A 10,737-nucleotide genomic window follows, 5' to 3' on the forward strand; every position below is an offset into this window, starting at 1 on the left:
CTCAGAAGGGCCTTAAGGAAACCAGAATACAGCAGGAAATCTGCAGGGAAAAGCAAAAAAATACATGTGCTGAGTGTGGGAAAAACTTCACTTACAGATCAGGCCTTTCTCGACATCAGAGAATCCACACAGGGTAGAGGCCCTGTGAATGCAGTGAGTGCGGGAAAACCTTCAATCACAGTTCTCACCTTATTCGGCATCAGAGAATCCACACAAGCGAGAAGCCCCGCGAATGCCATCAGCAGGCCTGCACAACTCGTAAAGCGGTGATGTAGAGAAATCTCTGTATTAACTATCTCTATAAATCTTTATAACGTTGCATTGTGTTATTTTGTATTAAGTATCTTTCTGTATTAAGTATCTTTATGACATTGCATCCGGCATGAGGTTATTTTGTAATTTATATGACTTGGCATTGTGCCTCTCTATTTTCATACAACTTTGTATTAGATCCCTATATAGAAAATTGGTAGAAAACTTTGTATCAGATGTTATAGCCCCTAAGGATAGTATAGTTAAAGTAAAAGAAAACATGTGCCTTTTTGCTAGAAGTAGAATAAGATCTTCCCCCGCACTCTGTAATCAATTGCTCTATTGACTGAATGAGGTGTGAATGAGTGAGGCTTGGAAGACACCCACCTCCAGACAGCTACAACAGTTGAAGAGGGAATGGGAGCCAGAGCAAAGGACAATACAACTTGTCAAGTGGGCCCAATAAAGAAGAGCAGACATATTGATCGCCTCAGGGATTAGAAGCAAGCACCTTCTTTAGAAAACACCCTCTTTGAGCAGCATTGGGACAACACCCAGAGAAAAGCAGCACAAAGACCAACGGATGCAGACCCAGATTTTGAATCTGGTCTAGATTTGCATAAGAGGGAATCTGCTATAAATGCGAGGTGCCTTGCAGAAGGACCCCTGATCTCGTCTTGTCACCATCGGACCATCGATTTGGATCGGTAGAAGCCCGGCTCCACCCCTCCCCCATCTAACTCACCTGGCCAGTGCAGTTAAGGGGAGCAACTAGTTGATAACAACAGCAAGACGGAGTGTGTTTATGTCTGTGTGTGTGCGTGAATGCATGACTGTGATATATATCTCATGTGCATATCATAGGGTATTAATTGATACCTGTATTACTAATATATGTGGCATTTTGCCTTAATCCCCCTGAAAAGTTCCTGTACAGTACTTTGAGTACAACAGCGAGGACCACAATACTCCAAAGAAAAGAGCTGAGGACCGAAACCCCCCGGCCCTGTGGAAACACCCCCCCACTCAGGACCTCCCAGCCTGGCGGAAACACCCCGCCCAGCCCTGCAGAAACAAATCCTCCTTCCCCAGCGCCGCCCCACCAAAACAGCTGTGGGTCAAAAAGGAAGGTTGGTGGTGGGGAGGTGTTACTTGATGTTAAATCAACCAGCGACTCCCAGCCGAAGAGGTGGCTGGGAGCCCTCAGGGTAAAATTAAAGGGCCTGGGGCTCTGACGACTGGGGGAACCCGGAGCTTTGCAGGGCTGGGGCAGGGATTTAAAGGTCCCAGAGCTCCTGCTGCTGAGGGGAGCCTGAGCCCTTGAAATCCCAGCCCCATTCCATCTGCTGGAGCTGCCGCCGGGATTCAAAGGGCTCTGGGCTGCCTGCAGCCACAGGGATCCCTGAGCCCTTTAAATCTCAGCCGCTGCCGGGATTCAAAGGGCTCTGGGCTGCCCGTGGCGGTGGGGAGCCCTGAGACCTTTAAACCTCAGCTGCGGCCGGGAATCTCTGCGAGCAGCCCAGAGCCCTTTGAAACCCGGCTGTGGCTGGCAGGCCTGCTTTAGGAAGTGCGGGGCCCAATTTTAACATTTTTGGCGGGGCCTCGCAGGGATGATTGGGGGAAAAAAAGCCTTTCAGTTCTTAACAACCGGATCCCTATAAAAAGTTCTGCCACAGTATGTATTTTTTGTACCAGTAGGGTTACCATACGTCCGTATTTTCCTCCCGGATGGCGATTTAAGAACCAAAAAGCCTGACATGTCCAGTAAAGTACAGATGTATGTTAACCCTACCTAAAGTTCTTTTTTAAAAAGATGGGTCTGAACTAGAAATGAGCTCTGCCACTCCCTTAGGGTGTGCTAGGGTGCACATGTGTGGGTCCCAGCTGCTCCCTGCCCATCTCATTGAAGCAGGTGTGCAGGGTTACTTCCCTTGGAACTGCAGGGCACCAGTGAACATGGGGCTGGCTGGAGGTGGGGGAAGGGGAGGATGTGAGAGGTAGGGTCTGGCTGCAGGCTGGGCAAGGGGTGTGGGGCAGGCTGGAGACAGGAGGTGTGGGGTGGGCTGGCTGGCTTCAGGCAGGGCCACAGGGAGGGTGCGGCATGGGTTGTCAGGGCTGGAGACAAAGGAGTGCAGGACTCGCTGGCTTCAGGCAGCGAGGTGCGGCAGGGGTTGGCTGGAGACGGGTTGGTGCAGGGCTGAAGGCAAGGCAGGGGTACGGGGCTGGCTGGAGACAGGGCAGGGGGTGCAGGGCTGCTGCGGGCAGGGCAGGCAGTGTGGCAGGGGCTGGCTGGAGACAGGGAAGGGGGTGCGGGGCTGGCTGGAGTCGGGTTGGTGCAGGGCTGAAGGCAAGGCAGGGGGTGCAGGGCTGGCTGGAGATGGGCAGGCTGCAGGCAGGAACTGGTGCAAGCAGGGCAGGAGGTGCGGGGCTGGTGCGGGCAGGGGGTGCAGCAGGGGCTGGCTGGGGATGGGCTGGCTGCAGGCAGGGCAGGGGGTGCAGGTACAGGGGGTACAGCCCATCCTCTATGGTGAGTGCCCCCTCCTCCTCCTCCTCCTCCCCCCCCCTCCCACTAGGGTAGCAGCAGCAGCCTGGGGCTTGGGGGCTATTTCAAGGGCCTGGGGCACCCCTGCTTCCACTGCCCCAGCTCTGTAAATAGCCGCGGGAACCCTGGGGAAGTGGCGGGGCTCCAGTGGCTATTTAAAGGGCCGGGGAGGTAGAAGCAATGGGAGTCCTGGACTTTTTGAATAGCCCCCAGAGCCCCGCAGCCATACCCCAGGGCTCCAGCAGCAGGGCTCTAGTGGCAATTTAAAGGGCCTGGGTTCCAGCCCCTGCTGGGAGCTCCAGGCCTTTTAAATTGCCCCCTGGGGAAGCTGGGCCACCCTGGTACAGCGCACTGGCTTTTGCTGGTACTGGGGCTTGGGTGCGGGGTCCTCTTAGGAGCGAGGCCGATTCAGGGGAATTGGTTGAATTGACCTAAAGCCGGCCGTGGTGGCTGGGATTTAAAGAGCTCTGTGCTCCCCGCCCGCCTGCCCAGAGCCCTATAAATCCTGGCCGAGGCTGAGATTTAAAGAGGTCTGGGCTCCCTGCGGCTGCGGGCAGCTCAGAACCTTTTGAATCCTGGCGACGGCTGAACTTTAAAGGGCTCTGGATTCCCTGCGGCTACGGGCAGCCCAGAGCCCTTTGATTCCCGGCTGCGGGACGCACAGTGAGACTTCACGGGCCGCACGTGGCCCGTGGGCCGTATGTTGTGCAGGCCTGGCATGGAGGGGCAAAATAGGTAAGAAATTTCCGTGGCCTGTCACTAGCAAATAGTAGCCACCATGGATCCTGCCAGAGGTGGCTACATCTTAGCACTGTGGGAAGCAACCCTTCACAGAGACCATTTGTCTTGTGGTTTGGGATACTTCTCAAGACATGCTGCACTCAGAGTGACCCCCTCATCCCGTGACAGCTGGAGAAAAGAAAAGGGGCCAGCCAACTCTCCCACTACCAGCTGCGAACCGCTGATCCCCAAACACGGGGAGGCCTCTGGCTTTGATGTGTATTAAATATCAGGCTGGTCTCTTTCTTTGGCAAATATCTAACAGAGCTAAAAGAGGGAACAAATGATTCTCAAAGGAGAGGGGAAAGACAATCACTGGGAAATTTAATCCCCTGCAACATCCAGAATGGAGAGCGACTCAGGGCAACAGGTTCCCCCGAAGGAAGAAGTTTTTGGGATTTAGAAACAAGGAACAGCACAAAACTCAAGAGGATTGTTAATTGACATTTGATAATGACACAGAGGGAAAACCTGAGCTTTCAGATCAGTGTTCAGAAATGAAAGACAAAGGGTGGAAATCAGAGATTTTGGATCCATTTTGCAAATTATAGAGAGGAAAGTGGAAAATCAGAGGGATTTTATATCAGTTGTTGATAGGAGGTAAAATCTGAGTGTTTCACATGAATACTTGATAAATGAATAAAGAGGAAATGGGCAACATTTGCAAACATTTTGTGTTCAATAATCTGAGAAAAGGTGTAAATCTGAGATTTTCTTAGTATTTTATAATTAGAGACAGGAAAATCTCAGGGCATATTCAATTAGAAATAGACAACTAGAGAGAAGTGGGGCAAATGTTTAGGTTATTTTATTTGAATCTTGAAAGTTTGCAAAGAAATTGTGTCACAAACTGCATATTTGATAACATGAGAGGAAAACACCAAGATCTGAGGGGAGAGAGTCACTTTCCTGTCAGGACCCAGTGATCCCTCCCCCTCCGGGGTCTCTCACTCACTGGGGGCTCCAGGCGGGGCTGGTGCGGTCAGAGCCTGGGGCTGCGTAGGGGGCAGGTCCCAGCTGGAGAAAGCCCCCCCCCAGCCAGGATAGGAATGTGCTACTGGTAGCAGCCTGGGGCTGGACCCTCTCTATGGGGGACACTTGCTCCCCCCTCCCCATCCTGGCCCTTCCCACGCCCTGTTGCCAGCAGAGAGTGGCCCCCCCAGCCCAGCCCAGAGGTGTCCCTGTCTCAGGCCCCCCGCAACCTCTGCCCATTAACCCTTTGCCCAGTTCAGAAATCACTCAGGGGAACCATTTCCCACCTACACAAGGACAAATCACTGCAGGCGAAAATGGGGGGAAACACCCCAAACCTGAGATCTGAACTGGCCATTGGCAAAGGGGAGAGAAAATGGGGCACAATGGGGGGAGGGGAACAGGGAACTTCTCAGGGGTTTGAGGGAAGGAGGGGTCACCCTGGATGTTGCTTGTTGCTCTCTAGGGAGAAAGGAGGCAGGACAGGAGAGGAGGGGGTTTCCCACGGGGGGGCAGTGGTAATTCCGAGGGGATCTCAGCCCCCCCTTTTTCTCCCCGCTCCTCGGGGGTCACCTGCTCTTCTCCCCTCGCCCCCCGGCCATGTCCCGGCTGCACAGACATTTTCCATCCATCCCTTTCCCAGGTCTCCCCCCGCTGCAGCCCCCGCCCAAGCCCACGCAGGGGCTGCTAGGTGTAATCATGTTCAGTAGGGATTTCTCCCCTACTAATGCTGGGGTGTCCTTCTCCTATAGGTTAGTCTACTAATGATCTCATCTTGGTGCCATGTGTGTCAGTTCATTGCCATGGCACTCGTGTGCTCAGACATCTGAGGATGCCCTATAGAAAAGCTCCTTGAGTGAGGTGATCCACAGGGAGTACCTCAAAGCTCCAAAGTGCCTGGCCAGGGGCAGGACATTAGCACAGCAAGGGAGGGGTGTGGCAGCGACATCACAAAGGCCTTTTGCAGGACCTCACTCTATTGGTCAAAGACTATTGGTGAGCAGGTGGTGACCTCACAGAGAGATCCTGACATCAGTCAGGGGCCAGGGAAACCTCAGAGACCCCTGTGGCTTTGCTTCAGTAAGTCTCCTTCTCCAAGTCTGTCTTTGAGGACTGAGAGAGTATTCAGGTTCACAGACGTGAGCGCCAGGAGGAACCTCTTTCCAGTTTTCTCCTTCCCTTTTCATGATTTTACTAGAAAACCGTCGTCCCTGTTTAGAAGGTAAGAACCTCCTGGAGGTTTGAACCCTGTTTAGTCTGATCCATCTGGTGACAGTTGAATTCTAGGCATGGAAAACACGAGCTTAAGGAGGCAGAATTTTATTCCGCACTTGGGATTTTGTCCCTTAGAATCATGGGGACATTATGGTTTGTCCTTTTTGTTTCACCTTTTCCTCCATCCACCTGTCCCTCCCTCCTTTCTCTTCATCTCTCCTTTTGTCCTTTCTCCTGTTCCCCTCCCAACACCAGGACGAGTGTGTGCGTGTGTGTTGCGGGGGAGTGCTCTGCAGCTCTCACTGTGGGAGTTCCACCCAAAAAAGTGAGGCTGAAATAGTGCTCGGGCAGTCAGGGCTGGATTAACCTTTTGTTGGCCCTGGCACCAAACATATTTGTGGGCCCCAGTGTAGTCACTGTGGGCTCTGAGTGTGGGCCTGGTGGGGCAGTGCCATTGGTGCCTTCGTATACCCGGTACTGAACCTCAGAGACATTTTTCATTTTGATCACACACCTCGCCATGACTATATGCGTTGCCATACACAGCTCCCTCAGCCCGCGGGTTTTCTTATTGAGCTGTACACCCATGTGGGTTTACCAGTGTCCACAGTGAGCAGAACTTTCATAGTGACCAAGGAAACTCCCCACAGATTTATCTCTTTCCTCATTCAGACCTTCTCTAGCCATGTCTCCAGTACCCCCCCATGTCACCAGTCACTGCATGTGGTCCTAGTCTCAGCTCAAAGTCCTAAAGCCAGCAGACACCTGATCAGTTCTGACAGATCCCTCCCTCAGCCCCCATCCTGCCATGTGAGCAAGCCAGCTGCAAACACCATTTCCCCAAAGTGAGGACTTAGCCCTTGGGAATCTGAAGACACCAGCGTCTCTCCCTCTGCTCCCATCTACATGCTAGTCTGCTACCTGGTCACCACCACTTCTCCCCATACTTGTTTCCTTTCTACTTTGGACATGCTCCCAACCAGCTGGAAGCTCCCTCTGCAAGCCTGACCTGCTCCCACCTTCCCTGCTCCCCCGACATTCCTTTCCTACTGGTGACCTCTGTTCCTTGAGGTTAACTCCAGTGTCTTTAGGTGCTCTAGCTTAATGGCCCCAGGAGTCATAGAGCCACTTGTAGCTTCTCTAGCTACAGCCATGGGGCAACTGCCAGAGGCCAGCCTTAGACAGCTGCAGCTACTAGCTGCAGGAGCGGAGGCAAGGCCAAGGCTGAGCATGCTTGAACCTTGCAAGGGCAGCGCTAGGGACTCTAAATCCTCAGCACTGGCCCTAGGCAGCTGCAGACTCTGGAGTTAGGCACTTTCCTCCTCTAGGTTCCTGCATGGTTACAGAACTGCAGTAAAGTGGAACAATTTTCAGCTTCTGTGATTGGAAGAAGTCTGGATTCATCTAATAAGACTGTCCTACATAAATGAGGAAAGTTGAGGTGCCTTTATTATTCTTTTGTTCCATTCTTTGTTTCTATGGGGAATTTGCCAGTGCAATATCACTGTCTTCCTTTTAAACAAACAAAACTAAAAAAAAAATGTAATGGCTGTTGAAAATAGCAATTCCAGCCCTCGTTAGCACTGGGAAGACCCCAATGTTTGTTGCTCAATTTTCTCCTACTTTTTCTACAGTAAATGACAGTGGATCAGCATATTTGATTTGGGAGAAATGAAGTAACAGCTGCCCAAATTGAGCTTGAGCACTCCTGATTTTGAGGTGTTCAGATCTAGAAGGCAGGGGCTAGATTCCCTTTATGAATATTAGATACATCTGGAAAGGAAAAGTCCATTTCTATTTTCATGGCTCAGAAGTGGAAATCCTCCTGTCCTGTCTCTGAAGCTGTCCAGGTCCAGTAGAGCCTCCCCTTCCTTACTTACCATTTTACCTTCTGGTGGGATCCACATACCTCCCTTGCCCAGCTTCAGATAGAGAGGGACCCTGTTCAGTTAGTCCACCCAGTTCCATCTTTGGGGGCTGCCAGTCGTGGTCACACCAGCATCCCTAAGCCTGTCTGGGGAAGTCTTCTGAGGGTGCTACCTGGGCCAAAGCCTTCTACTCCTTGGTCACACCTCTTCCCTATTCACAGGTGGCACCCGCTTCTAGCAGCCAGCCCCCCAGCCACAGCAAGCTGCAGCACCTGGAGTCTCACAGCTTCCCCCCTCCCTTTCCTGTTGATAGCAGCCAAGGGAATGCTGGGAAATGTTCCTTCTCTGCTCCAAGGCAGGGAGCTGGCCAAGGAACTACAGCTCCCAGGGCCTGTGGGGTCTCAGCTCCCCTACTGAATCCAGGCTGCTCTGAGGCTCCCTTTCTGCAAAGGGGAGGAAGTTACTGTTACAGGTCCCTTCAGAGCTTCGGCCTAGCACTATGTCAAATCCCGTACTGCTCCCAACTCTATCCAGCTCTGCTGCTGGCAGGTTCTCTTCCCATTCTTTTTGTTTCCTACCTCCCCTCCAAAGAGAAGCTCTGCATTGTTCCTGTGTGGGAAATTGAACCCAGGTTGCCTGGGTGAAAGCCAAGAATCCTAACCACTAGACCACATGGGACTTCCATAACACATTTACATGTTCATATTCAATAACACAATTAAACGTAGCCATTCAAAGTAGCCATTTAAAAGAAGCCCTTCAAAAAACTTCAAAAACAGACTTCAAAGAGAAATTGCAGAGTTACAACTGATCTGCAAACTTAACAGCATTAATTTGAGCTTGAAGAGGGACTGGGGGTGACTGGCTCACTACAAAAGCAATTTTCCCTCTCTTGGTATTGACACCTCCCTGTCAATTACTGGGAGAGAGCCACATCCACCCTGACTGAATTAGCCTTCAACACTGGTTCTCCCCTTGTATGGTAACTCCCTTTACATCATGTTCCAATATATATTTATGCCTCTATCTGCAATTTTCACTCCACGCATCTGAAGAAGAGGGCTTTTTACCCACGAATGCTTGTGTCCAAATAAATCTGTTAGTTCTTAAGGTGTCACCGGACTCCTCGTTGTTTTTGTGAAATAAAAGCAAAATGCACTCTAAGCTGATCTTAACCCTTTCAATGCCCTTACAAACTTAGATGCTTCTCACCACAGGCCGGCTGGTGGCTTTTCAGCCAGGCTCTCCCCTTTCGTCAGCGCTTCAGTTGCTTGGTGTGGGGGTGTCTGTAGATGTAGGTGGACGAGAGAGACAAAGCATGGCAAATGTCTCTGCTTTTATCATGTCCTTTCTTCCCTCTTGGCTTTGCTCCCCCTTTAGAGTCAGGTGAGCATCACTGCGTCTCTCCAAGCAAGTCTGAGCAATTCCCCTGGGGTGTCCTCTTGCAGGTAAGTGATTGCACTGTAGCTCCCTTGCTGAACAATGGCTGTTGATGGGTTGTTTGACACCCTGTCCGGGTGTTGGTTACTTTCCTTGCTGTTGTCACTGGGGAGCTAATATTTGGCTGACTCCCCCACCTTACAGCATAGTGACAACCACACTGCACAATTCTCATAACTTCATATGCATGAATGGTAAACGTCTATGGGTAGAGAAATGACTTTCAGCAGATCATATCCTTTCCCCTGATGCCTTACAAGGCATGCTCTGTATATAAGATCACGATTATATGAAAATGAGGAATATGGGGGTTACAGCACACTCCCCCAAAGGTACAGAATGTCACACTGAGATTCTATTTTCATTTGTTATGTAACAGCATTAAAGAGATCCAATGACTGACCAATGGCATTTTCAAGTGGTAAAATAGCAAGCGCTGTTGGTCTCTCATTGGCCATCAGCGACTGAAGATACGGTTTAATGAGCCAGAGCTTCAAGGCGAGGGTGGCTCTGTCCACTGCCTTCCGTTGCGCTGCTGGGCACCAAGTCCCTGGCGGTCAATATGTGAAGCTGGGAGAAGAGAGTAGGGTGGCAAGCGGTGGTAGAACTTTTGCCACCAGGGTCTAGCTGTCTAACTTCCTCTTCGTACTGCTGGGCCCCCGTTGCCTTCAGGTACACAGGAACTAAGGCAGGAATAGGGTGAGGAAGCAAGTAAAGCCGAGCAAGGAAGGCAAAAGTTAATCTTATCTTCATGGGCAGCTCGCAATGACGTCCTTTTTCTGTGCCACAGCTGACAACAACATCCCAGACAGAAAAGTAACAGACCAAAAAGAAAACCTAGCAGCTGCTGAAACAGTTCAGTTGGGAGCGTGCTAGACTAACAGGCTCTTCTAACCTCCTTTATGCACGGGCGGGATGTTTTCTGAGAGTGCAGCAGTTCCTTTAACTGCCACGAGTCCCTCATTTCAGGCTATGCAGCTGGAAAAGACAGCATGGGCTTCTGCACCGAGTTGGCCCACCTGACCTTTCATTCTTCTCTTGCTCTTTGTCAGCAAGGAGAAGAAAAAGAAGCCCTCCCTCAAGCTGGAGTCATACGGGCGAGGTTAAAGGACGACCTCCTGAGTGCTGGCTCCAGTCCTCTGCCCTGCCAGCTGACCTATCGAGGGGCTACCACCACATTCTCTAGATTTGTCCATCGGTCTGTGCCAGAGTGAGCAACAGCCAAGTGGATGGAGTTTCTGTAGTGTAGTGGTTATCACGTTTGCCTAATACGCAAAAGGTCCCTGGTTCAAAACCAGACAGAAACATGCTGGCTTCCTTTTCCCAGATCCCCTTGTTGTTCAGAAAGGCCACTCCTCCTATTGGCCTGTCCCTGGGATAACTCCAACCCCTGCATGACAGAGGATGCTGACAGCAGTGGAGAAAGCACCTTGGTGTCAGGCTGGAGAACCTAGAGTAGTTTAGGCCAGTCACCATTTGGAGGCTTGTGGCTTGGCCGCCTCTGCTGGTGGAGGTTGGCCTATAGAGGCTCTCACTTCCTGCTGGGCTCCTTTGTGTGACTGGCCAAAGGAGGAAGTGAGGCAGGAATGGGGCAATAGAGGAAAGTTGAGCTGAGGAAGGCAGGGAAGAAGCTGTGCGGCTAAGTGGGGTTAGTAGAGGCACCAGCCC

The 10,737-nt window shown here is 51.4% G+C and overlaps 1 protein-coding gene, 1 non-coding gene and 1 pseudogene across 7 annotated transcripts in view; 2 read left to right on the top strand and 1 right to left on the bottom strand.

Moving 5' to 3' along the window:
* The window catches only part of LOC127031107 (zinc finger protein 707-like), a 769,794-nt gene that overhangs the window by 424,280 nt on the left and 334,777 nt on the right, over positions 1-10,737 (top strand). The window lies entirely within an intron of this gene.
* The window catches only part of LOC127031106 (zinc finger protein 345-like), a 565,317-nt pseudogene that overhangs the window by 251,778 nt on the left and 302,802 nt on the right, over positions 1-10,737 (bottom strand).
* Positions 10,304-10,376, top strand: TRNAI-AAU (transfer RNA isoleucine (anticodon AAU)). The gene has a single exon. It is a non-coding gene; the product is annotated as a tRNA-Ile (tRNA).

This window comes from Gopherus flavomarginatus, chromosome 11 (genome assembly GCF_025201925.1).
Source record: "Gopherus flavomarginatus isolate rGopFla2 chromosome 11, rGopFla2.mat.asm, whole genome shotgun sequence".
Taxonomy (NCBI): Eukaryota; Metazoa; Chordata; order Testudines; family Testudinidae; genus Gopherus; species Gopherus flavomarginatus.